Raw genomic sequence first — 26,182 nt, 5'->3', positions numbered from 1 at the left:
CAGGTTAGTTGATCCCCTAGAGGTCTCGACCATCAGCTGCTCTAATAGGCATTCTAGAAATTTCCCCTTTGGAAGCCAGCACCAACCTGAGTCTTCCAATCTATTGAAATACCCTATGAACATTGTAATATTGTCCTTTTGGCATGCATTTTCTATCTCCCTTTGTAATTTTTAGACCACATCCTTACTACTGTTTGTGGGTCTGTATACAACTCCCATTAAGGTCTTTTTACCCTTGCAGTGCCTTTGCTCTATCCACAGTGATTCAATGCCTTCCAATGCCTTGTCACTTCTTTCTAATGATTTGATTTCATTTTTTACCAGCAGAGCCATGCTGCCCCCTCTGTCTTCCTGTCTGTCCTTTCGATACAATGTGTATCCCTGGACAAGAAGCTCTCAGGTGTTATCTTCTTTCTGCCATGATTCACAGATGCCTACAACATCATGCACGCCAACCTGTAACTGTGCTGCAAGTTCATCTCCCTTATTCCATATACTGTGTACAGTCAAATATAACACCTGTGGTCTTATATTCGCCCTCCTCAACTTTGTCCACCTTTTATATTGCAACTTATCAAGAACACTGAGGCTGTCTACAAGAAGGGTCAGAGCCATCTCTATTTCCTGAGGAGACTGAGGTCCTTTAACATCTGCCAGACGATGCTGAGGATGTTCTACGAGTCTGGGGTGGCCAGTGCTATCATGTTTGCTGCTGTGTGCTGGGGCAGCAGGCTGAGGGTAGCAGACACCAACAGAATCAACAAACTCATTCGTAAGGCCAGTGATGTTGTGGGGATGGAACTGGACTCTCTGACGGTGGTGTCTGAAAAGAGGATGCTGTCCAAGTTGCATGTCATCTTGGACAATGTCTCCCATCCACTACATAATGTACTGGGTGGGCACAGGAGTACATTCAGCCAGAGACTCATTCTTCCGAGATGCAACACAGAGCGTCATAGGAAGTCATTCCTGCCTGCGGCCATCAAACTTTACAACTCCTCCCTTGGAGGGTCAGACACCCTGAGCCAATAGGCTGGTCCTGGACTTATTTCCTGGCATAATTTACATATTGCTATTTAACTATTTGTGGTTTTATTACTATTTAATTATTTATGGTGCAACTGTAACGAAAACCAATTTCCCCCGGGATCAATAAGGTATGACTATGACTATGGCTATGACTATGACTGCAATTTTGCCCTATCAACAGTCTCTCCTCTCTACACATTACCTCTGTTTGTGAACCAGCTACATCATCTTCAGCACTATAACCCTGGTTTATATTCCCCTGCCAAATTAGTTTAGACCCTCCCCAACAGCTCGAGTAAACCTGCCTGTGAGGATATTGGACCCCTTGGGTTCAACTGTAACCCGTCCCTTTGTATACGTTGTACTTTCCCCAGGTGAGATCCCAATGATGTATAAATCTGAACTGTTGCCCCTGCACAAGGTCCTCGGCCATGCATTCACCCGTCAGATCATCTAACTTCTATCCTCACTAGAGAGTAAACCAACTCAGGACTGGAGAAAAATGATGAGAAGTCAGTGTAAGAAGATAGGGGGAGGGGAAGAAGAAATAGAGGGTATTAGGTACAGTAATAGGTGAAAGCAGGAAAGGGGGAGGGGTGAAGTAAAGAGCTGGGAAGTCAATTGGTGAAAGTGATAAAGGGCTGGAGAAGGGGTAATCTGACAGGAGAGGACAGAAGCCCATGGAGGAGAGGGAAAGGGGAGGAGAAGCAGAGGGAGGTGATGAGCAATTAAGGAGATAAAGTAAGAGAGGGAAGTGGGAATGGAAAATGGTGAAGGAAAGGGAGGGTGTAGCCATTAGCAGAAATTCGAGAAGTTGATGTTCATACCATTAGGTTGGAGGCTACCCAGATGGAATATAAGGTGTTGCTCCTCCAACCTGAGTGTGGCTTCATCGCCGCAGTAGATGGGGCTATGGACTGACATGTCAGAATGGCAATAGGAAGTAGAATTAAAATGGGTGGTCACTAGGAGATCTCTCTTTTTCTGGCATGTGGAGCACAGGTATTCTGTAAAGCTGTTTCTCAATCTATATCGGGTCTCACCGTTATATGGGAGGCCACACTGGGAGCACCAGATACAGGTGGGTGACCCCAACAGACTTACAGGTGAAGGGTCGCCTCACCTGGAAGGACTGTTTGGGGCCCTGAATGGTAGTGATGGAGGAAGTGTAGGTGTAGGTGTACCACACACCTTCTCCCTCACTATCATTTTCTTCAGACCTGATGAAAGGTCTCGGCCTGAAACGTTGACTTTTTACTGTTTTCCATAGATGCAGCCTGGCCTGCTGAGTTCCTCCAGAATTTTGTTTGTGTTGTATGGATTTCCAGCATCTGCAGATTTTCTCTTGTTTGTGATTAGTAGATGACCTTGATTTTGAGGGAGTGGAATGTAAATTAAATTGGGATGTGTTTAGTTACTGAGGTGTAGTGAGAAACTTGACTTCTCACAGATCATTTGATTTTTGATGATTAGATTTTTGGATCATTGGGATCTCTTCTGGAGAAGGTGGGACCTGTACAGATTGGATGGGTTGCACCTGAACTTGAGGGGGAGCAATATCCTTGTAGGTAGGTTTGCCAGCATGGTACAGGAGGGTTTAAACTAATTTGCAAGGAGGATGGGACCCAGAGCAATAGAGCAGGGAAAGAAGTGCATGGAGTAAAGCCAGATCTAACATATAGAGAGGCTTTGAGGAAAGAGAAGCAGAATAAATGGTGTAAAGACAGTAAGGTAGAAGGGCTGAAATGTGTGTACCTCAATGCAAGAAGCATCAGGAACAAAGGTGATGAACTGAGAGCTTGGATACATACATGGAATTATGATGTAGTGGCCATTACAGAGACTTGGCTGGCACCAAGACAGGAATGGATTCTCAATATTCCTGGATTTCAGTGCTTTAAAAGTGATAGAGAGGGCAGAAAAAGGGGAGGAGGGGTGGCATTACTGGTCAGGGATACTATTACAGCTACAGAAAGAGTGGGTAATGTAGCAGGAACCTCTTTTGAGTTGGTATGGGTGGAAGTCAGGAACAGGAAGGGAGCAGTTACTCTACTGGCGGTATTCTATAGGCCCCCTGGTAGCAGCAGAGATACAGAGGAGCAGATTGGAAGGCAGATTTTGGAAAGGTGTAAAAATAACAGGGTTGTTATCATGGGTGACTTTAACTTCCCTAATATTGATTGACACCTGATTAGTTCCAAGGGTTTAGATGGGGCAGAGTTTGTTAAGTGTGTCCAGGATGGATTCCTGTCACAGAATGTGGACAGGCCGACTAGGGGGAATACCATACTAGATCTAGTACTAGGTAATGAACTGGGTCAGTTCACAGATCTCTCAGTGGGTGAGCATCTGGGGGACAGTGACCATCGCTCCCTGGCCTTTAGCATTATCATGGAAAAGGATAGAATCAGAGAGGACAGGAAAATTTTTAATTGGGAAAGGGCAAATTATGAGGCGATAAGGCTAGAACTTGCGGGTGCGAACTGGGATGATGTTTTTGCAGGGAAACGTACTATGGACATGTGGTCGATGTTTAGAGATCTCTTGCAGGATGTTAGGGATAAATTTGTCCCGGTGAAGAAGGTAAAGAATGGTAGGGTGAAGGAACCATGGGTGACAAGTGAGGTGGAAAATCTAGTCAGGTGGAAGAAGGCAGCATACATGAGGTTTAGGAAGCAGGGATCAGATGGGTCTATTGAGAAATATAGGGAAGCAAGAAAGGAACTTAAGAAGTGGCTGAGAAGAGCAAGAAGGGGGCATGAGAAGGCCTTGGCAAGTAGGGTAAAGGAAAACCCCAAGGCATTCTTCAATTATGTGAAGAAACAAAGGGTGACAGGAGTGAAAGTAGGATCGATTAGAGATAAAGGTGGGAAGATGTGCCTGGAGGCTATGGAAGTGAGCGAGGTCCTCAATGAATACTTCTCTTCGGTATTCACCAATGAGAGGGAACTTGGTGATGGTGAGGACAATATGAGTAAAGTTGATGTTCTGGAGCATGTTGATATTAAGGGAGAGGAGGTGTTGGAGTTGTTAAAATACATTAGGATGGATAAGTCCTCGGGGCCTGACAGAATATTCCCCAGGCTGCTCCACGAGGCAAGGGAAGAGATTGCTGAGCCTCTGGCTAGGATCTTTATGTCCTCGTTGTCCATGGGAATGGTACTGGAGGATTGGAGGGAGGCAAATGTTGTCCCCTTGTTCAAAAAAGGTAGTAGGGATAGTCTGGGTAATTATAGACCAGTGAGCCTTACGTCTGTGGTGGGAAAGCTATTGGAAATGATTCTTAGAGATAGGATCTCTGGGCATTTAGAGAATCATGGTCTGATCAGGGACAGTCAGCATGGCTTTGTGAAGGGCAGATCGTGTCTAATAAGCCTGATAGAGTTCTTTGAGGAGATGACCAGGCATATAGATGAGGGTAGTGCAGTGTATGTGATCTATATGGATTTTAGTAAAGCATTTGACAAGGTTCCACATGGTAGGCTTATTCAGATGTCAGAAGGCATGGGATCCAGGGAAATTTGGCCAGGTGGATTCAGAATTGGCAGAAGGCAGAGGGTGGTAGTGGAGGGAGTACATTCAGATTGGAGGATTGTGACTAGTGGGACCTCTACCTTTCGTGATTTTTATTAATGACCTGGATGTGGGGGTAGAAGGATGGGTTGGCAAGTTTGCAGATGACACAAAGGTTGCTGGTGTTGTAGATGTGTAGAGGATTGTCAAAGATTGCAGAGAGACATTGATAGGATGCAGAAGTGGGCTGAGAAGTGGCAGATGGAGTTCAACCCGGAGAAGTGTGAGGTGGTACACTCTGGAAGAACAAACTCCAAGGCAGAGTACAAAGTAAATGGCAGGATACTTGGTAGTGTGGAGGAGCAGAGGGATTTGGGGGTACATGTCCACAGATCCCTGAAAGTTGCCTCACAGGTGGATAGGGTAGTTAAGAAAGCTTATGGGGTGTTAGCTTTCATAAGTCGAGGGATACAGTTTAAGAGTCACGATGTAATGATGCAGCTCTATAAAACTCTGGTTAGGCCACACTTGGAGTACTGTGTCTAGTTCTGGTCGCCTCACCATATGAAGGATGTGGAAGCATTGGAAATGGTATAGAGGAGATTTACCAGGATGCTGCCTGGTTTAGAAAGTATGCATTATGATCAGAGATTAAGGGAGCTAGGGCTTTACTCTTTGGAGAGAAGGAGGATGAGAAGAGACATGATAGAGGTATACAAGATAATAAGAGGAATAGATAGAGTGGATAGCCAGCGTTTCTTCCCCAGGGCACTACTGCTCAGTACAAGAGGACATGGCTTTAAGGTAAGGGGTGGGAAGTTCAAGGGGGATATTAGAGGAAGGTTTTTTTACTCAGAGAGTGGTTGGTGCGTGGAATGCACTGCCTGAGTCAGTGGTGGAGGCAGATACACTAGTGAAGTTTAAGAGACTACTAGACAGGTATATGGAGGATTTTAAGGTGGGGGCTTATATGGGAGGCAGGGTTTGAGGGTCGACACAACATTGTGGGCTAAAGGGCCTGTACTGTGCTGTACTATTCTATGTTCTATGTTCTATTTCATTACAACAGGGTATTGTGGTTGTTTAGCTTTTGTTTTGTTGCTTGTGTTCTGCCAATCATTGTGGGTATGATGTGTTTGGGCTGGAATGTGTGGTGACACTTGTGAGTTTCCTCCAGCTTATCCTTAGATTATGTTGGCTAATAACACAAACAATACATTTCACTCTCTGTTTTGATGTACATGTGATAAATAAATTAATTTAAATCTGAATCTGGTTCGAGAGATGAGCATTAAACAGACTACAAAATAAAGTGTTACAGTTACAGAGAAAGTGCTATGTAGGCAGACAATAAGTTGCTAGGCCATGATGAAGAAGATTGTCAGGTCAAGAGGCCATCCTATTGTACTAACAGATTTTAACTTATTTATTTAGAGATACAGCATGGTACAAGTCTGTTTGATCTACACTGTCCAGCAAGCCACCAATTTAACGCTAGCCTAATCACAGGACAACTTACAATGACAATTAACCTACTAACCGGTACATCTTTGGACTGTAGGAGGAAACCAGAGCACCCGGAAGAAATCCATGCATCTCATGGGGAGGACGTACAACTTCTGACAGCCGTCACTCATGTCTCCTCCATTTCCTGTACATCGGCGTTCACTCCATCTTCCAGCTGCCTTAACAGTGACAGAGTTCCTCTTCTCCTTACCTTCCACCCCATGAGCCTTTGCATCCAGCACATCCCATTCTCCACAGCTTCCACCATTTCCAAAGGTAAATTACCACCGAATACATCTTTACCACCCCACCACCCACTATCCACTTTTTGCAGGGATCGCTCCTTCTGTGATTCCTTTATCCATTTAGTCCTCACCACTAATCTCCCTCCTGGCACTTATCCCTGAAAGTGGCCTAAGTTCTACATCCTCCCTCACCTCCATTCAAGGCCCCAAAACGTCCTTCCAGGTGAGGCAACACTTCACCTGCATATCTGTTGGGGCTGTTTAGTGCTCCCAATGTGGCCTCCTCTACACGGGTGAGATCAGTTGTAAGTTGGGGGACCACTTTGTCAAGCACCTCCACTCCGTCTGCGAAAAGCAGAGATTCCCAGTGGCCAACCACTTTGATCCCTATCCCCATTCCTATTCCTACATGTCGGTCCAGGGTCACCTCTTTTGGCATGATGAGGCCAGTCTTAAGGTGGAGGAACAACACTTCATATTCCATCTACTTAGCCTGCAACCTGATGGCATGAACATCGATTTCTCATTCCAGTATTTTTCCCTCCCCCTTCCCTCTTCCTCTATTTCCCACGTGGTCACAGGAAGAACATACAAACAGCAGTGGGAATTGAACCCGGGTCGGTGGTGCTGAAAAGCATTACTCCAACCAGTACGTTACTGGGCCGTCCTGGTATCACACATACTGACTGGATTACATATTCCCTTACCTGGTGGCGGTGGGGGGGGGGGGGCGGGGTGGAGGTTGAAGTTTCTATTAGCTGGCTCTGTGGTGAGAATAAAGAGTGAGAAATAATTGCTTTGTTAAAAATAGCTGAGATGCTGTCAAAACGCTCCACTGCCATCATCATCTCAGAGATTTTCTTTTCCAAGTGGTTTTCGAGGCTATAGTGCATAAAAGACAGAGGTTTGTTTATGTCATTAGAAACATCAGCAGACAAAGGCACAGTGCATTGCTAAATCACTCAGATAATAATTGGGATGATGATGGTTTTACTCTATGCCGAGTGCAGAAATCTCATTGCTTTCTACAACTGCCTGTTATTGTGTAATACAAATTGTGAAAAAATCTCTCTTTGGGACTTCACAATTATCTTATCTCTGAAGGACCAATTTTCCTGTCTTCTTTATCAGGACACTGAGAAGATTTCCTTGGGATTCTCATGGCTGTTTCTAATATCAACTTGACTATTTGTTTGGAGGCAGAAGCTTGCGATTCAGATCCAGACCCTGATTCAGATTTAGATCCATCCTATCTCCCAATGTTCACACTCCTCTCCTATCATATTCCTTCTTCATCAGCCCTTCTTCAGATACATAAAGAGTAAAGAGAGGTAAGGGTAGATATTAGACTGCTGGAAAATGATGCTTGAGGGGTAGTAAGGGGGGACAAGGAAATGGCGAACTAAATCATTTTTGCATCAGTGGAGGGGCAGGTATTTTGAGGAAGTAGAGAGGCTACAGAAGGACTTAGACAGATTAGGAGAATGGGAAAAGATGTGGCAGATGGAATAAAATGTCATGAAGTGTATGGTCATGCATTTTGGAGAAGGAACGAAATCAAAGGCTATTTTCAAAATGGGGAGAAAAGTAAAAAAATCTGAGATGCAAAGGTACTTGGGAGATTTCATCCAGGATTCCCTAAAAGTTAACTTGCAGATTGAGTTGGGGAAATGCAATGTTGGCATTCATTTCAGAGTGCGAGAATATAAAAGCAAGTATGCAATGCTGCAGCAAGGAAGAACTGCTGACGCTTCACCTTGAGTATTGTGAGCAGGTTTAGACCCCTTTTCTCAGAAAGGATGTGCTGACATTAGAGAGGATTCAGAGGACATTTGCAAAAATGATTCCAGGAATGAAAGAATTATCATATGAGGAACAATTGATGACTCTGGGCTTGTACTCTTCGGAATTTTGAAGAATGGGGTGGCGGGGGTGGGGAGGGGGTGGAATCTTATTGAAACCTATTGAATGCTGAAAGGCCTAGATAGAGTTGATGTGGAGAGGATGATTCCCATAGTGGGGGGGCCTTGGACCAGAAGATGCAGCCTCAGAATAGAGGGACATTCATTTAGAATGGACATGAGGAGAAATTGCTTGAGCCAGAGGGCGGTAAATCTGTGGAATTCATTGCCACAGGTTGCAGTGGAGACCAAGTCATTGGGTATATTTAAGGGGGAGGTTGATCGGTCTTTAATTAGTCAGGGCATTAAAGTTTACAGGGAGAAGACAGGAGAATGGGTTTGAAAGAGAAATTGGATCAGCCATGATGAAATGGCTTACTACTACTCCTATTTCTCACTTCATTTTCACTCCCCCACCTGGTTTAATCTACCACCTGCCAGTTTGTAGTCCTTCTCCTCCCCCACCTCCTTATTCTGCTGTCTGCCACCTTCCTTTCCAGTTCTCAAGAAGGGTCTTAGCCCAAAGCGTCGACTGTACATCCCCCTCCATAGATGCTGCCTGGTCTGCCAAGTTCCTTCAGCATTTTGTGTGTATTTCTCTGGATTTTCAGCATCTGCAGAATCTCTTGTGTTTATGTGGAGAAGAGTTTAATTTGCATCGCAGTATCTGTAGCATTTAGGTGGAACTAAATAAATAAATCCCGTATATAATGTTGGAAATGGTGAACATAAGTTTACTGGGTTATTGTCAAATCTGGTTCATGATTGTTCTTTAGGGAAGAGAATCTCCTCCTCTTCATGAAGAGTCACAACTTAAATTATTGTCAGCCTGACCCGCTGAATTTCTCCAGCATTTTGTAAGTTAACCTATCTGCTTTCTTTACCTGCTCTGGCCTATGAATGACTCCAGACCATGAGGCTGTAGGATCATAAGACATATGCGGTGAATTAGGCCATTTGGCCCATTGAGTCTGCTCAACCATTACATTATAGCTGATTTTTTTTCCCTCTCACCTGATAGAGGTGTACAAGGTAATGAGAGTCATTGATCGTGTGGACAGTCAGAGGCTTCTTCCCAGGGCTGAAAAGGCTAGTACGAGAGGGCACAGTTTTAAGGTGTTTGGAAGTAGGTACAGGGGAGATGTCAGGGGTAAGTTTTTTATGCAGAGAGTGGTGAGTGCGTGGAATGGGCTGCTGGCGACAGTGGTGGAGGCGGAAACAATAGGGTTTTTTAAGAGACTCCTGGATGGGTACATGGAGCTTAGGAAAATAGAGGGCTGTGGGTAAAGCCTAGGTAGTTCTAAGGTAAGGACAGATTCAGCACAGCTTTGTGGGCCGAAGGGCCTGTATTGTGCTGTAGGTTTTCTATGTTTCTATGTTTCAACTCCATTCTCCTGCCTTCTTTCTGTAACCTTTGATGCCCTGACTAATCAAGAACCTATCAATCTCCACTTTAAATATACCCAGTGACCTGGCCTCCACAGATTCACAACCCTCTGGCTAAAGAAATCCCTCCTCCTCCTCTCCGTCCTACATGGACAACCTTCTGTTCAGGTGTTGGCTTTGGTTTATCATTGTTGCACGGACTGAGATAAAGTGAAAGTCTTGTGCGCTGTTCAGAGAGAACGTGCCATACCTAAATATACTGAGGCTGTAGAAAGGAAACAAAATTCAGAACAGAGAGTTGCAGTGCAACACACACAGCCGTTGACTGCTGAGCAGCTGAATTCCTCCAGTACTTTATGTGTATTAAGGTAAGGACATGTACGGCACAGCTTTGTGGGCCGAAGGGCCTGCATTGTGCTGTAGATTTTCTATGTTTCTATGCTTCTGTGTATTGCTCTGGATTTCATGGAACAGAAAACATTATGGCATAGTATAGGCCTTTCGGCCAACAATGTTTTGTTGACTTTTTACCTACTTTAAGATTAAACTAACCCTTCCCTACTATATAGCCCTTCATTTTTTTCACCTTTTCTTCAGCCAGAGGGTGAATTCATTGCCAGATACGGCAACATCTGGTAACATCTCTGCAATCTTTCGATCTTACTTACATCTTTCCTGCAGGTAGGTAACCAAACTGGACAAATTACTCCAAATTTGGCTTTACCAGAGCCTTATACAACTTGGCGCGTGTTGGCGTGTGGCCAAGTGGTTAAGGCGTTCGTCTAGTGATTTGAAGGTCGCTAGTTCGAGCCTTGGCTGAGGCAGCGTGTGTGTCCTTGAGCAAGGCACTTAACCACACATTTCTCTGCGTTGACACCGGTGCCAAGCCCTATGGGTCCTAATGCCTTTCCCTTGGACAACATCGTTGGCATGGAGAGGGGAGACTTGCAGCATGGGAAACTGCTGGCCTTCCATACAACCTTGGCCAGGCCTGCACCCTGGAAACCTTCCAAGGCGCAAATCCATGGTCTCATGAGACTAACGGATGCCTATATACAACTTCAACATCCCATCCCCTGTAGTCAGTACATTGATTTCTGAAGGCCAATGTGCAAAAAGCTTTCTTTACAGTCCTATCTACCTGTGAGACCACTTTCAATAAACTTTGGACCTGTATTCTCAGATCCCTCTGTTCTACCACACACCTCTGTGCCCGCCTGCTCACAATGTAAAACCTATCCTGGGTGGCCCTCTCAAAGTACAACACCTCACACTCGTTTGTATGAAACTCCATCTGCCATTTCTCTGCTACTTCACTAGCCAGACAAAGCCCCGCTGCAAGCTTCGATCGTCTTCTTCGCTGTCCACTACACCACCACTCTTATTCTCATACACAAGTTTGCTGATCCTTTTAAACATATTATCATACAGATCATTGATATAGATGGCAAACAACAGTAGACCCAGTAGACCCAGCAATGATCTCTGCAGCACACCAGCAGTCACAGACCTCCAGTCAGAGAGGCAGCCATCTACTACCACTCTCTGGCTTTTTCCACAAAGCCAATGTATAATCCATTTTACTACCTTGTCTTGAATGCCAAGCAATTGAACCTTCTTGACCAATCCTCCATGCAAGATTTTACCAACATCTTTGCTTAAATCAGTATAGACAACATCCACTACCTTGTCTTCATCAACTTTCCTGGCATCTTCCTTGAAAAACTCTATACGAATGGTTAGATGCATGTTACCATATCTGGTCCCTTAGAATACCTTCGAATAACTTTCCCACTACTTATGTCATGCTTACAGGTCTATAATTTGCCGACTTATTCTTAGAGCTTTTCTTAAACAATGGGACAACATTAAATATTGTTCAAACCTCTGACATCTCATTGACTTAGGATGTTTTAAATATCTCTGCTCGAGCCTCTGTAATTTCTGCACTTGCCTCTTACAGGACCCAATGTCCGGCCCTGGGGATTTATCCACCCTAATTTGCCTCAAGACCACAAACACCTACTCCTCTGTAATCTGTATAGGGTCCATGAGCTTGCTGTTGAATTGCCTCACATCTATAGGCTCTCTGTCCATCTCCTAAGTAAATATAGATGCAAAAAATAATTTAAGATCACCCCATCTTTTTCAGTTCCACTCATTGATTACCAGACTGCTTCTAGAGGACCTATTGTTCCTTACTATCATTTTGTTCTTAATATATCTGTAGAAACCCTTAGGATTCTCCTTCGCCTTGTCTGCTAGAGCAACTCATGTCTTCTTTTAGTCCTCCTGACTTCCTTCTTTAGTGTTCTCTTGCATTTCTTATACTTCATAAACACCTCATGTGTTCCTGTTTGCCTATATTCCTTACCTGCTAGGCACCTCCTTCTTTTTCATAACCAGGGTTTGAAAGCCATCTCTTGAAAACCTAAACCTGTTATCCTTGCCTTTTAATCTGACTGTCTCACAGGATGAACTCTCCAATCTGTCCTGAAAGATCACTGCTGTGACATTTTCCCTGACTCCTAACGTTTCCTCTTCCCCTTTAATCCCTCCCGCTCAAACACATCCAAAACAACAAAACCCCTGGAATATTGAGTTGCCAGTCCTGCCTCTTCTGCAACCAAGTCTCCCTCATGGCTGCAGTGTCATAATTCCACGAGTTGACTAAGCCCTGACCTCACCCACCTTTCCTACAAGACTCCTTGCATTGAAATATGCACATCTCAGAACATTAGTCCCTCTGTGCACAACCTTTTGATTCCTGATCTTGCATGTAGTCTTAACAACATCTTTCTCCACGACCATTCCACTATCCATTCTGGTGCTCTGGTTCCCATCCCCTGCAACTTTAGTTTAAACACCCTCTGCCCTCCCACCCCTGTGCAGCACTAGCAAACCTTCTTGGTGGGATATTAGATCCCTCTAGTTCAGGTGCAAACAGTTCCTTATGTATATCTCCCACCTTTCCTGGAAGAGAACTCAATGATCCAATAATCTGAAGTTTTCCCTCCTGCAACTCCACAACTATGTGTTAAACTGTATGATCTTCCTATTTCTGGCTTCACTAGCACTTGGCATGAGTGGCAATCCTGAAATCACAACCTTGGTGGCCCTGTCCTTTAACTTTGCACCTGAACTCATTTTGTGTTGGTGCATGGCCAAGTGGTGAAGGCGTCGGTCTAGAGATCTGAAGGTCGCTAGTTCGAGCCTCAGCTGAGGCAACGTGTTGTGTCCTTGAGCAAGGCACTTAACCATACATTGCTCTGCGACGGCACCGGTGCCAAGCTGTATCGGCCCTAGTGCCCTTCCTTTGGACAACATCCGTGGTGTGGAAAGGGGAGACTTGCACCATGGGCAACTACCGGTCTTCCATACAACCTTTCCTAGGCCTGTGCCCTGGAAACCTTCCAAGGCGCAAGTCTATGGTCTCATGAGACTAACGGAAGCCTATAAAGAACTCATTTTGCAGGACCCCCTCACCCTTCCTACCCATGTCATTGGTACCGACATGGACCACGACCTCTGACTGCTCACCCTCCCACTTAAGAATGCTGTGGCCTCGATCCAGAATGTCCTTGACCGTGGTACGGGGTGGGTAGCAATGCACCTGGGAATCTCCTTCTTGTCGACAGAACCTCTTTCTGTTCCCCTAACTAACGAATCCCCTGTCACTACAGCTTGCTTCTTCCTCCTCCTTCCCTTCTGAGCCACAGAGCCAGACTCAATATCAGAGACCTGACTGCTGTGGTTTTCCTCTGCCAGGTCATTCCCCCCAACAGTAGCCATAGTGGTATACTTGTTGTTAAGATGGTATACTCTGCACTGGTCCCCATGACGGTCACCCACTTACCTGTGTCCTGCAGCTAGAGTGCTCCAACCTCCCTGAATGCTCTGTCCATCAATTCCTCAGCTTCAACAACGATCTGGTGTTCATCCAGTTCCAGTTCCAACTCCTTGACGTGGTCTGTTAAAAGCTGCAGCTGAATGCACATCCTGTATGTATATTTGTCAGGGACACTGGAGGTTTCCCTGCCTTCCCACACCCCACAAAAGAAGGATTCCACTATCCTGCCTGGCATCCCCATGGCTCTAAATGTGCAATAAGAAAGAAAGAACAAGTACATTATGAGAAAAATCTATCTACGGCCCAAGCCTCTCCTTGTCAAAGCCTCGCCCTCCGCAACCTAACACTGGCCCACTCACACAGTGGCCATTCCTATGATGTCTCATCGTAACTTCATTTTCTTGGATCTTGCTAAGTGCCTAATTATGCACAATCCAATGTCTCCTCAGGACTGTGATGAGCAAATTTTGTATCAAGTATGTGCTTAAGAGTTTCTTACATGTCCTAATGTATCTGCCTCTATCACCACCCCCGGTAACTCATTTCATGCATCCACCACTCTCTGGGTAAAATTCCTACCTCTGACATCCTTCCTATACTTTCCTCCAGTCACCTGAAAGTTTTGCTCCTTCACGTTAGCGCTTTCTGCCCTGGGAAAAGGTCTCTGGGTATCCACTCGATCAATATCTCTCATCACCTTGTACACCTCCATCAAGTCACCTCTCATTCTCCTTCTCTCCAAAGAGAAGCCCTAACACTCTCAACCTATCCTCATAAGACATGCTGTCTAGTCCAGGTAACATCCTGGTAACAGCTGCTGAAAAAGTGCAGTGCAGGTAGACAATAAGCTGTGTGAAATGTTTGCCTCCAAGGGAGCTTCTTGCCCCCAACAGTCCAGCCACCCTGAGGATTGCAGAGTAATAACTGCTCATAAAGTGAACTGTATAGACCAGTTGGACAGAAGGGCTCTATGACTCTTTGACTCTATGACTCTATCCTAAGGATTAACAACAATTAATCATCCATAGTGCAGCTTCATAGTTCACATAATCAACAGGTTGTGATGGACAGGAGAGAGAGGATACAACTTAGGAAGGTTAGTATAGATGGACTGATGGGCCCATTTCTATCTTCCACTCTATAGCTCGGCGACTGTGTGAGGGAGGAGGTGAAACAAATGGTGTTGCTCTACGGAGAGTCCATGGGCATCTAATGTCCTTCTGGCTGCAGTAAGATCATAAGACCATAAACCATAAGAGCAGAATTAGGCTGTTCGGCCCGTGTAGTCTGTCCCACCATTCTATCATGGCTGATTTATTATACCTTTCTACATTATTCTCCTGCCTTCTTCCCTTAACCTCTGACCGCCCCCCCCCCATCTAATAGTGTTAAAGGTTACCTTTAACCAAGAATCTATCAGCTTCTGCTGTAAATTTACTCGTAGACTTGGCCTCCGTAGCCATCTGCGGAAATGAATTCCGTAGATTCCACACATTCTGGCTGAACAAATTACTTCTCATCTCTGTTCTAAATGGAATTCTCTCTATTCTGAGGCTGTGCCCTCTGGACCTAGACTTCCCCCACTATAGGAAACAAACTCTACACATCCACTTTGTTGAGGTCTTGCAATATTCACAAACAGGAGAAAATCTGCAGATGCTGGAAATCCAAGCAACACACACAAAATGCTGGGGGAGCTCAGCAGGCCAGACAGCACCTGTGGAAAAGATGCTGATGAAGGGTTTCAGCCCGAAATGTTGACTGTTTACTCTTTTCCATAGATGCTGCCTGCCCTGCTGAGTTCCTCCAGCAACTTGTGTGTGTTGCTTTCAGTAATCAGCAGGTTTCATGGAGATACCCCCTCATTCTTCTAAACTTCAGACTAAATGCTTCTGGAATCTGGGCCTTCTCTACAGCCCCTCGACTCTCCCACCCTGTAAAACTGGACTCCTAGGGGTGGATATAATGAAGTGTTCACGTCTGGAAGCCTCAAACTCAGCAAAAAAGTCATTGAAATACAGCAGATACAGACCCATCACCCCAACAGACCCACGCCAACCAGCGATCACAATCATCAGGAAACAATCACCATTTGGGGTTACTGTTAGTAAGACAATATCTAGTAACATGAGGAAACAAATTGTAGCAGCAGAGATGTGGTTTTTGAGGAGGATGCAAAGAATATCATGGACGAAACGAATATCTAACAAGGATGTCATGAAAAGAGTAAACACAAAAATACAAATAATGTGTGAGATCATGAAAAGGTAATGTAATTTCATTGGACATGTGATTAGAAAAGAGGAGTTCGAATGCACGGTAATTATGGGAAAGATTGAAGGGAAGAAAGCAAGAGGAAGACAAAGACAAATGATGATGGAGACAGCAGCCAGAGAACTGGAAATGAATACCAATGAATTGATCCACTTGACCCGAAACAGGAGTGTGTGGGCCATGGCAGTCAAAGCTCAAACTGGGAATGGCACCTGGTGATGATGATGATCTTTCTAAAATAGTTTATTATTGTCACGTGTACTGAGGCACAGAGAAAATCTGTTGTGCACACTGTTCACACAGATCAGCTCCTTATAACAGAGCAAGGTAAACAAAAGAATGTGGAATAAAGTGTTACAGTTACAGAGAAAGCGCAGTGTAGCTAGACAATAAGGTACACATTTCATAATAAGATTGTGAGGTCGAGTCCATCAAATTGCTCTAGGGGACTGTTCAATAGTCTGACTACAGCAGGATAGAAACCATTATTAAACCAGGTACAGTATGTACTTTTGGATTCTTATACCATGCTCAGCTTTATTTTTCTGGAGTGTATGGGGTGTCCATGGAGGGGTGGCACCTCTGGTGAAGGGGGTTGTTGTGTCCATTCTGGGGCAGCTCACTCACCTTTGGTCCCCACTGGACACTCAGCTCTCACCTGAGGCTCCAAGTAGCTGTTTGCATGAGATAGCGGCCACACCTCAGTACACTGCTCTGACTAGGTGGGCTAAACCAGCTGAGGGTAGCCAGCAGCTTCACATCCCAGTGAGAAAGGGATATGCCTATCCTAGCATGCAAAGTCTGCTCCAGCGGACTGGGCAGATGAGATCTTACAGTGAGAACCAAAGGCCAGGAAGGTGGTACTGCAACACTTCATGGAGAGCGAAGGACATGACAAGGCATAGAAGACATCACGATCACCCACTGCAAACAAGGAAGACCCTAGTTTGTGATGCTTGTTTGTACCGCTGGACCAGACTTCCAAGGTCAAGAGAATGGAACTACACCAGTACCATTGCTTTTCCACTTTAAAATTTCTCCCGTACAGGTTTCCTGTCATCGTCAGACGTGATGGACAACCACCAAAGATACCAAATCAGCTTTATTTGTCACATAAACATTGAAACATACAGTGAAATCCATTGTTTTTGTGTCAGCAACCAACACAGAATCAGAATTAGAATCAGGTTTAATATCACTAGCATATGGCACAACATTTGTTGTTTTTCTGGTAGTAGTACATTGCAGCACATAATAAAAATAACTATAAATTACAATAAAAATATATTAAAAAATAAACTAAATATTGAGTGCAAAAAGAGAGTAAGTAGTGAGGTAGAGGTCATAGGTTCATTGTCCATTCAGAAATCTGATGGTGGAGGTAGGAAGCTGTTCCTGAAACATTGAGTGTGCATCTTCGTGTTCCTGTACCTCCTCCCAGATGATAGTAATGAGAGGAGGGGATGTCCTGGGTGGTGAGGGCCCTTAATGATGGAAGCCACCTTTTTGAGATGCTGTATTTTGAATTTGTCCTCAGTGCTATGAGACTAGGGCTCGTGATGGTGCTGGCTGAGTTCTGTCACTTCCTGCAGCTTTTTCCAATCCTGTGCCTGGACCCTCCCTGTAAAAATGGTGATGCAATCTGTGCAGGAATTGTGCTGGGGGCAGCCTAAAAATGTCACCATGCTATCAGCAGTGAGACAGCATGCCCATAATTCACTAACCTTAAAGCATGTGTCTTTGGAACATGGGAGGAAGTTGGAACACCCGGAGGAAACACACATAGTCACAGGGAGAACATACAAGCAGGCAACAGGGAGAATTGAACCTGGGTTGCATGTACTATAAAGAGTTGTGCTAACCACTACACTACCATGCCATCAAATAAGGTGAGGATCTGGAGAATGGAAGCATCTGAAGGAGTATTAAACGTGGCAAACACAGACAGGTAATATGGTTAGGTAGGTAAATGGGATCTGGCCTTTATTAGTCAAGATACTGAATATTGAAGTAGGGACGTTATACTCCAACTTTAGAAAACTTGTCAGAGCTCAGTTGAAGTGCTGCATGCAGTCCTTGTCACAAGTACTTAGGGTAGAGATGGAAGTGTACAGTTTACTTGTCTCCATTACTTGAGACTTTCATTCATTCATTCATTATGTGATTTGTCATAAGATGCATGCGTACATGGTCTTGATAGTCATAGTCATACTTTATTGATCCCGAGGGAAATTGGGTTTCGTTGCAGTTGCACCAACCAAGATCAGGATTGTTCTTGGTAATTTTTTCTACAGAAGTGATTTGCCATTGCATTCTTCTGGGCAGTGTCTTTACAAGATGAGTGACATCCCTCTCCAATCATTATACTCTTCAGAGATATTCTGCCTGGTGTCAGTGGTCGTATAACCAGGACTTGTGATATGCACCAGCCACTCAAATGGCCATCCACCACCTGATCCCATGACTTCACATGACCCTGATCAGGGGGACTAAGCAGGTGCTACACCTTGCCCAAGGGTGACCTGTAGGCCAGTGGAAGGAAGGAGTGCCTTATACCTCCTTTAGTAGAGACATATCACAACCCCGCCACCCATATTTGGGCACTGAGTATAAAAGTTAGCAAGTCACTTTAACCAAAGTCAAAGTAATCAAAGTACATAAATGTATTAACAAAGTCACCATATATTACACTAAGATTCATTTTCTTACAGACATTCACAGGAAAAATAAAGGAATACAACACAATTTATGAAAGATTACACATAAACAAAAACTAACAATCAATGAGCAAAAGGAGAAAATTGTGGAAATAAAATAAATAATAATAAGAAGAAGAACATGATTGGTAAAGTCATTGAAAGTGAGTGTGTAGGTTGTGGAATCAGATCAGTGTTGCGGTGGTGCAGCACGATGGTGTAGTGGTTAACACAACGCTTTACAGTACCAGTGGACTCGAGTTCAATTCCCACCACTGTCTGTAAGGAGTTTGTATGTATTCCTGTGACTGCATAGGTTTCCCCTGGGTGCTCCTGTTTCTTCCCACAGTTCAAAGACATAATGGTTGGTAGGTTAGTTGGTCATTGTAAATTATCCCGTGGTTAAGCTCAGGTTAAATTGGGGGTTGTTGGATGGAGCGGCTCGAAGGGGTCGAAGGGCCAGTTCCGTGATTTATCTCTAAATAAATAAATAGCTAAAAGTTAGCCACACTGGTTCAGAATCCTGATGATTAAGGGATAATAACTGTTCCTGAACCTGGTGATGTGAGACTTAAGTCTCCTGTACCTCCTGCCAATGGTAGTAATGTAGATTTGAGAGCTGTCCACAAGCACAATTATTCATTGGTCAGTTTTGTATAAATCTGTATAAAACCTTGGTTCAGCCTCATCTGGAGTATAGTGTTCAGTTCTGGTCACCTCATTGCCGGAAGGTTTTGGAGAAGTGGAAGAAGATTTTTCCTGAATTGAAGAGGATGCTCTAGGAGGAGATGTTGGACAATCTTGGATCGTTTTCTCTGCAGGGTCACAGATCGATCGGAAACTTGATGGAAGTAGGGAAAATTATTAGATAGGGTAGACAGTCATTTGTTATTCTCTGGATGGAAATGCCAAACACTAGTGGAGATCAACTTAGGTAAGAGTCAGAGAGTTTAAAGGAGACGTGCAAGGAACATTTTTGACACACAGAGAGGTTCGTGCCTGGATCTCATTGCAAAGGAGGTGGTAGAAGCAGGCATATTAACACATATTCTGCTTTGCCCGCTGAGTTCCTGCAGTATTTTGTGTGTGTTGTTGTGGATATGTTGGCAATGTTTCAGAGGCATTTCAACAAACATATGAACTGACAGGGAGTGGAAGGGTAGAGACCATCTACAGGCGGATAAGATCACTTTAGTCTAGCACCATGGCCAATGAATAAAGTTCAAAGTAAATTTATTATCAAAGTACATACATGTCACCACATACAACCCTGAGATTAATTTTCTTGCGGGGATACTCATTAAATCCATAGAATAATAAGCATAACAGAATCTATGAAAGATTGCACCAAGTTGCACATCGAACCAGAGTGCAGAAGACAAAAAACTGTGCAAATACAAAAATAAATAAAAATAATAAATAAATAAACAATAAGTATCAGGACTATGAGATGAAGAACCCTTGAAAGTGAGTCCATAGGTTGGGGCATAGTGATGGGGCAAGTGAAGTTGAGTTATCCCCTTTGATTGAAAAGCCTAATGGTTTGAGGGGTAATAACTGTTCCTGAACCTGGAGGTGTGAGTCCTGAGGCTCCTGTACCTCCTTCCTGATGGCAGCAGCAAGAAGAGAGCCTGGCCCGGGTGGTGGGGGTCCCTGCTGGTGGATGCTGCTTTCCTGCGACGGCTGTTCATGTAGATGTGCTCAATGGTGGGGAGGGCTTGAGATTCTGAAAGCACTCAGTCCTCTTTTATTGTCATTTACCTGTGATGGACTGGGCTTTTTGTAGAATTATTCTCCTCACCATCGAGAACATTTTCAAGATACAAAGATTCAAAGTACGATAATTATCAAAGCATGTGTATAGTATACAACCTTGAAATCTGTCTTCTTTCAGGCAACCAGAAAACAAAGAACCCGTTCAAAATAAAATCCCACTCAGCAGGAGCATCTAACTCCCAAAGTGCAGAAACAAAGAGCACAGCATGCATTACAGGCCGCAATTGATCATAGTTCAGAAGATAAGAAGCATATTTAGTAGTTTTGTAAGCTGTCTGCAAGATGTCATTGGCCTCTAGCAATGGCTCAAGAAAGTGGCATCCATCATTACAGACTCTCACCATCTGCGACCTGCACTGTCAATTTTCAACAGTGAGGAGGTACAGAAGCCTGAAGATCCACACTCAATAATTCAGCATCAACTTTCACCATCAAATTTCTGAATGGTCCATGAAACCATGAACACTACCTCATCATTCGTTTTCTCTTGCACTATTATGGAAATCGTAGTAGTTTCAATCCTGACGAAGGGTTTCAGCCCGAAATGTTGACCGTACTCTTTTCCACAGATGCTGCCTGGCCTGCTGAGTTCCTCCAGCATTTTGTGTGTGTGCTGCTCCATAATTTCATGTGTTTGCACTGTGCAACAAATTTCACGTCTGTCAAGTCAGTGATAATAAACCTGATTCTGATTCTGTTTCTGTGCTGTACTGTTCTATGCCTATTTATTTGTTTATTTATTTATTTATTTAGAGATACAGCATGAAACAGGCCCTCCTGGCCCTTCGAGCCATGCCACCCTGCAAGTCCTGATTTTACCCTCCCCTAACCACGGGACAATTTGCATTGACCAATCCATTTACTAACTGGTATGCCTTTGAACTGTAGGAAGGAAACCTGAGCACCCAGAGAAAATCTACACACTCCTCAGGGAGGATGGACAAACTCCTTATAGATGACACTGGAATTGAACTCCAAACTCTAACACCCCGGGCTGTAATAACCGCGACTTTAACATGGCTCCTGTGGTTCTGTGTTCTGTGTTCTGTGTTCTGTGTGCATCATCAAACAGTTGATAATGCAAATAGTGATAAATAAATCTGAATCTGAAACAGTAAGTTCCATATTTAAGAATCAAAAGCATTATTTTTTAGTAATTGATCGATAGGAAATGAAAGTTGTGTTTCAAAACAACTTACAATGGCATTCTGTCTGTGCCAACAACACTTGGTAATTGAGGCTTGAAATGTGTGTTCCAGTGGGAGGAACGACGTGGCTAAAAACATGGCTGATAGTTAAACAAGGTCTCAACAAGTCAGCCACTTGCTCTGAAGGTTGGTGTGACATTACAGGTACAAACCTTGACGGGATTAGAACGAACACCATTAACAAAGACAAAGGGCTTCTCAAATATCTCAAAGAAAATTCACACTGAAGGAGATTTGAGCAGTTTATTTAAGTATTAGTCAGGTACACCAAACCTGTGAGAAAAACAGGAAGCTGGTTCCGTACTGAAGATTAGATTTCCAAATTAATTTTCCAATTTGGACACGTTGATGGAGCTCTCTATACCACCAGAATGTGCTATTAAGGTGTAATTATGGTAATCTGTTCTAGCCTTTAGACATTCACTTTTCTCACCTTTCCTTCTATCTTAAACAGCTACTTTCTACTTCGACAGAACCTCTTCTATCATCAAATTTCACTCCCTAACAACATCTGCATAGTCCTTTAAGCAGTTATGAAATTTTGGGTGTTTAAAACCTGAATCAGAATCAGGTTTAATATCACCGGCATATGTCGTAAAATTTATTATTTTGCTGCAGCAGTACAATGCAATGCATAGTAATAAAAAAGTTACAAAAATATATGTATAAAAACTAAATTAAGTAAGTAGTTCTAACAGAGAGCAAATAGAAAAGAGCAAACTAATAGTGAGTTAGTGTACATGGGTTCATTGTCCATTCAGAAATCTGGTGGTGGAGGGGAAGAAGCTGTTCCTAAAATGCTGAGTGCTTGTCTTCAGGCTCCTGTACCTCCTACTTGATGGTAGCTTTGAGAAGAAGGCATAACCTGGGTGATTGAGGTCTTTAATGATGGATGCTGCCTTATTGAGACATTGCCTTTTGAAGGTGTTCCCGATACTGGGGAGGCCAGTGTCTAGGATGGAGCTGGCTGAGTTCACGACTTTCTGCAGCTTTTCTTGATCCTGTACAGTGACTCCTCCATACCTGGTCTTGTTTGCTCATGCTAGGGTTCTCTAGCTGTTTGACTTTGCCATATCTGTTCACTTAATACACAATTAAACACTCAGGAAACCAAAGTTTATTTCAGTATTACTGTGGGGCAGCATGGTAGTGTAGCAGTTAGCGTAATGCTTCGCAGTACCAATGACCTGGGTTCAAGTCTCACTGCTGTCTATAAGGAGTTTGTACGTTTTCCCCGTGAGCACATGGGATTCCCCTGATACTCCACTTCCCTCCCACAGTCCAAAGACATACTGGTTAGCAGGTTAGTGGATCATTATAAATTGTCCTGTGATTAGGCTAGGAGGTATATAGGTCGGTTGCTGAGCTGTGTGGCTCAAAAGGTCACTGCATTTCAATAAGTAAACAAGCTAATTAACTTTTTAAATAATTTAAACAATCAAGTAAAGTTTGTATTAATATCATAAACAAGAGAAAATCTGCAGACGCTGGAAATGCAAGCAACACACACAAGATGCTGGAGGAACTCAGCAGGTCAGGCAGGCATCTATGGGAAAGAGTAAACAGTTGATGATTTGGGCTGAGACCCTTCATCAGGATTGGAGAGTAAAGTTAAGAAGGTCTGTCAGAGCAGGACAGAAGGACATTGATAGGATTCAAAACTGGGTTGAGAAGTGGCAAATGGAGTTCAACCCAGATAAGTGTGAGGTGGTTCATTTTGGTAGGTCAAATATGATGGCAGATTATAGTATTAATGATAAGACTCTTGGCAGTGTGGAGGATCAGAGGGATCTTAGGGTCCGAGTCCACAGGACACTCAAAGCTGCTGCGCAGGAAGACTTTGTGGTTAAGAAGGCATACGGTGCATTGGCCTTCATTGATCATGGGATTGAATTTAGGAGCCAAGAAGTAACGTTGCAACTATATAGGACCCTGGTCAGACCCCACTTGGAGTACTGTGCTCAGTTCCGGTTGCCTCACTACAGGAAGGATGTGGAAACCATAGAAAGGGTGCAGAGGAGATTTACAAGGATGTTGCCTGGATTGGGGATCATGCCTTATGAAAACAGGTTGAGTTTACTTGGCCTTTTCTCCTCAGAGTGACAGAGGTTGAGAGGTGACCTGATAAAGGTGTATAAAATTAGATTAGATTAGATTATGAGGACACTCAGTCCTCGTTTATTGTCATTTAGAAATGCATGTATTAAAAAATGATACAATGTTCCTCCAGAAAGATATCACAGAAACACAGGACAAACAAAGATTAAACTGACAAAACCACATAATTATAACATATAGTTACAACAGTGCAAAGCAATACCGTAAAGAGCAGACCATGGGCACGGTAAAAAAAAAAAGTCTCGAGTCCCGATAGCCCCATCATCTCACGTAGACAGTAGAAGAGAGAAACTTTCCCTGCCATGAACTCCAAGCGCCGCAAACTTGCTGATGCATTGGAAGCACCTGACCACAGCCGACTCTGAGTCCGTTTAAAAACTTTGAGCCTCTGACCAGCCCTCTGACACCAAGCACCGAGCACCATCTCTGCCGAGCGCTTCGACCCCGCCCCGGCCGCCATGCAACAAGCAAAGCTGAGGAAGATGCTCCTCCTCCCCTTCTTACCCCATCCTTAATTTTTAATTTTTTTTTTCCTCTCTCTCACAATAACTCCTTGCCTGTTCTCCATCTTCCTATGGTGCTCCCCTCCCCCTTTCTTTCTTCCAAGGCCTTCCATCCCATGATACTGTCCCTTCTCCAGCCTTGCATCCCTTTTGCCAAACAACTTCCCAGCTCTTAGCTTCATCCCTCCCCCTGCTGTCTTCTCCTATCATTTCGGGTCTCCTCCTCCCCCTCCCACTTGCAAATCTCTTACTATCTCTTTTTTCTGTTAGTCCTGACGAAGGGTCTCGGCCCGAAACATCGACTGTACTTCTTCCTGTAGATGCTGCCTGGCCTGCTGCATTCCACCAGCATTTTGTGTGTGTTGCTTAAGTTATAGGCCAGTTAGTTTGATCTCAGTGATTGGGAAGATGTTGGAGTCGATTGTTTAGATTATGAAGACATGTAGTCCCCCTTTATTGTCATTTAGTGATGCATGCATTAAGAAATGATGCATTATTTCCTCCAGTGTGATATCACAAAACACAGGACAAACCAAGACTGAAAAAACTGACAAAACCACATAATTATACATATAGTTACAACAGTGCACAATACCATAACTTGATGAAGAAAGTCCGTGAGCACAGTAAAGTTCAAAGTTTATCAAATGTCCCACATCTCACGCAGTTGGGAGAGGGAAGAAAAACTCTCCCTGCCATGCTGACCACAATCCGACTCTGAGTCACCCGAAAACTTCGAGCTCTGATCAGCTCTCCGATACCAAGTACTGAGCACCATCTCTGTCCGAGCGATTCGACCTCTTTCTCGGTTGCCAAAAGCAGGCAAGGCCGGGGATTTTGAGGCCTACCCTCCGAAAGATTCCCAACCACACAGTAACGACAACAGTGAACAGGCGTTTCAGGAATTTCTCCAGATGTTCCTCTGTGATTTCACGTCCATTCTCCATCAAATCAGAATTGTCCACGGCCCCTATTTAACAGATACGACATAATTTTTCACCGGAGAACTGCGCACGCGCGACGCACTGCCATTTTCTCCTCCCACCTTAAGGATGGGATGTAGGATTGTTAAGGATGTAGTTTCAGGGTGCTTGGAGGCACATGATAAAATATCTGTAGTCAGTGTGATTTCAGCAAGGAAAGGTCTTGCCTGTCAATCTTTTAGAATTCTTTGAAGAAATAACAAGCAAGGTAGACACTGCAGAATCAGTTGATGTTGTGTACTTAGATGTTCAGAAGGCCTTTGACAAGGTGCACACATGAGTCTGCTTAACACATTAAGAGCCCATGGTATTACAGGAAAGGTTCTAGCATGGATAAACCAGTGGCTGATTGGAAGAGGACAAAGAGTGGGAATAAAGGGAGACTTTTCTGATTGGCTGCTGGTGACTAGTAGTATTCCGCAGGGGTCTGTGTTGGGATTGCTTCTTTTAACATTATATGCCATTAATTTGGATCACAAAATTGATGGCGTTGTGGCCAAGTTCGTGGATAAAGTATGAAGATAAGTAGATGGGCAGGTAGCTTTGAGGAAGTAGAGAGGGTACAGAAGGACTTGGACAGGTTAGGAGACTGGGCAAAGAAATGGCAGATGTTGGGAAGTGCATGGTCATGCACTTTGGTAGAAGAAGTAAAAGAATAGACTATTTCCTAAATGAGGAGAAAATTATAAAGTCTGTGGCGCAAAGAGACTAGGATTTACAAGGATGTTGCCTGGATTGGAGAACATGCCTTATGAAAATAGGTTGAGTGAACTTGACCTTTGCTCCTTGGAGTGACAGAGGATGAGAAGGTGACCTGATAGAGACCTGATAAGATGATTAGAGGCATTGATCGTGTGGCTAGCCATAGGCTTTTCCCAAGTTCAAGTTTATTGTTATCAGACTGCACATATATACAACCAAACAAAACAACTTTCCTCCGGACCACAGTGCACCCACAAAACAACCGCACACAGCACATAAAACCAAATATTACCACTAATAAGTTAATAAAATATAATTGAAAATGCGTGTAATAAATGCAGCACTGGTAAACAGTAAATAGTAAACAGAATATAAATGAAGACAGAATCTAATATTAATGGTAAGACTCTTGGCAGTGTAGAGGATTAGAAAGATCTTGGGGTCTGTGTCAATAGGACACACAAAGCTTCTATGCAGGTTGACAATGTTGGT

Source organism: Mobula birostris, chromosome 10, assembly GCF_030028105.1.
Source record: "Mobula birostris isolate sMobBir1 chromosome 10, sMobBir1.hap1, whole genome shotgun sequence".
Lineage (NCBI taxonomy): Eukaryota > Metazoa > Chordata > Chondrichthyes > Myliobatiformes > Myliobatidae > Mobula > Mobula birostris.
The sequence above is the reverse complement of the archived record's forward strand: the minus strand, read 5'-3'. Positions refer to the sequence as shown.